Genomic DNA, 2,712 nt, shown 5'->3' with positions numbered 1-2,712 from the left:
TGCAAGGCCTGATGGAATCATTGGGACCATTGTGACACTGTGGGGCCTTCTGGAACCTAGGGGCCATTGTGACACTGTGGGACTCCATTGAACCAAGGGTCTATTGTGACACTGCAGGTCTTCTTGTAATCAAGGAGCCCTTGTGACACTGCTGGACCCCATAGAATCAAGTCACCATTATGGCACTGTGGGGCCTCATAGATCCAAGGCACCATTGTGACAGTGTGGGGCCCCATAAAACCAAAGGAACAAAGAACAGGTCTGGTTGGTTTGGCTTCCCAGGGGCCACCTGACTGGTTTAGCTGACCCTGGCATGTTGAGGATCTCTTCTCATCTGCTGCTGAAGCACGGGGACTCCATGCTTTCCTTCCTATGGAAAAGAACTCTCCTTCTCCTCCAGGAACCCATGGTCAGATTTGGGATTTCTCCTCCGAATTTCCTTATATCCAGGGATTGTTCCCATAGGAATATTGCCAGTACAAATCTGGCTGCAGTGGTTTCACAAGGGTCACTTCCCATCTGTCCCCAAAACATTGGGGAAATCTCTGCACTTTTCTTCCTGTGGGAAAGGACTGTCCTGCTTCTCCAGGTGTCCATGGCCGAGATTGTGTTTTCACCTCCAAAATTCCCTAAATCCAAAGACTGCTCCCAGACAAAATCTGCCTTTCCTGTCAAGTCTGGCTGGCCTTGGTCTAGTGAGGCTCTCACCTGCTTTCCAAACACTGGGGCTCTGTGCTTTCCTTCCTATGGAAAAGAACTGCCGTTCTCTTTCAGGCGCCCATGGCCACAACTGGGGTTCCACCTCCAACATTGCCTGTTGTGTCAAACTGGAGGAGATTGATGGCTCTAAACATTTTGTTTGTGGGGGAGGAAGGGGCAGGTCCAGCCTTGCCCTGCCCTGGAACCCCAGCCCTGCCCTGCCCTGGAACCCCAATCCCCCCAGAGCCTCTATCCCAGCCCAGCAGTGGCTGCCAGTCCCTGGCACAGCACAGGCAATGCTCCACAGCCACCTCTGCAGCCCCAGCCCAGCTCCTGAGGGACCAAATGAGCCCAAATCCCACCTGGGGGAGGGGCTCAGGAAGACCAAGGGGTATTGAAGGCTGACCAGAAGGCAAGGACACATCTTGACCCTACCTCCTCTTGGAATTTCCACCTGAACACTGCTGGAATCCAGGAGTTGGTAGCTCTGTGTGTGCTTCTCTGCATCTTTTTGCCTTGCTCTCTTTCTGTGTCTTCTTCTGTTTCTGTACTCCTGCAAATTTTGATTAATATTAAATGGAAGAGGCTTAGAATTTGTGAAGTTGAATGGCTCAAGTCAATGCTTTGAGAAGTGTTTTATGTTGACTGAATGTCTGTTGTAATTTGAGATGAGAAGAATTTAAATAGTAAAACTTTTTTGTGTAATTGACAATCTGTTAAACCACTAAGATACTGAACACGTCTCTAAGAAATACAAATGTTAAAGATGAAAAAGCCCAGGAACCTCCTCTTTCTTTTCCAGTCAACGACAAAGAAGCAGGCCCTGGCCCTGGCCCTCATCTCAACCAAACAAACCAAACCAAACCAAACCAAACCAAGCAACCCTGCCATGGGCTGAGCCCCTTCTCCCCTCCCCAGGCTGCCCCTCTCCACACAAACCCCAACAACTACCAATCAGGAAAACAAAAGAGGCTACAAAACCCCAACCAGAACAAAGCAAGACACAGCTATTGAAATCTTACCAAGTCCCCTCCCCCCAACACAACTAAAACAAAAAAACCCCTACAACCCATACAAAATAACCTTAAAACTAAAAACTTAAACATAAAAAAAGCCAAAAACCAACCATAAAACCAATCGTAGACCAACACAACCATGACTTCCACCACAAGTTACTGGCAGGTCAGATGTTAACCCTTTCAATACTTCAATCCTCCCTTGAGTTAAAGAAAAAACAAAATGCAAGCATATAAAAAAATGACATAAAACCATCAAAGTCAGTAAAGAAGAAATGAAATCCTAATTTAAAAGAAAGAAAAAAATACCTTAATCTTAAAACTAAAATCCTCCTATAAACTATAAAGAAAAAACCCTTTTTCTTTAAAAAACTATTTTAAAAATTCAAATTTGTATCAAACAAAAACCTCCATGCTAAAATAAACAAATGTTAAAAAACCTGCAATTTCATAAGAAATTTAAACAGGAAAAAAAAAGTAATTCAGTATCCCCAAAAGAAGATCTCTATTCCCAGAGATAAAAATAATTTAAAAAGTAAATAATAAAAACTTTATTATAACTCATCTTTAAAACAATACCCCACAAGTCAACATGGCCCATCAACAAGCTGTAAAAAAGCTTGTAGCTATAGAGACAATTTCACAATAGCGAAGTTCCCCAGACAACTGTTATCCATGACAAAATTAAGTACCACCAAAAAAAATTTCCTCCTGTAAAAAACCTCCATAATCTAAACAAGAAAAACTTATCACCCTAAAACAAAAAAAAAAAAGACAATTCTAGAAATAGTAAACCACTAGAAACTTTAAGTTTAGTTTCTTTATATTGTCAGGTTAAAAAAAAATTGTAAAGAAAAAAAAGTGTTCTAAAGAATTTATTTTAATTCTTACTACCTTTCTTCTTTTATTTGCTTTTAATAAAATTTTCTTTATACTCTTTTAAAACTTTAAGTCTACTTTACCTTTCTCGTAATCCTATCTCAACACAAAATAAATA

This window comes from Zonotrichia leucophrys, unplaced genomic scaffold (assembly GCF_028769735.1).
Source record: "Zonotrichia leucophrys gambelii isolate GWCS_2022_RI unplaced genomic scaffold, RI_Zleu_2.0 Scaffold_224_81593, whole genome shotgun sequence".
Lineage (NCBI taxonomy): Eukaryota > Metazoa > Chordata > Aves > Passeriformes > Passerellidae > Zonotrichia > Zonotrichia leucophrys.
The sequence above is the reverse complement of the archived record's forward strand: the minus strand, read 5'-3'. Positions refer to the sequence as shown.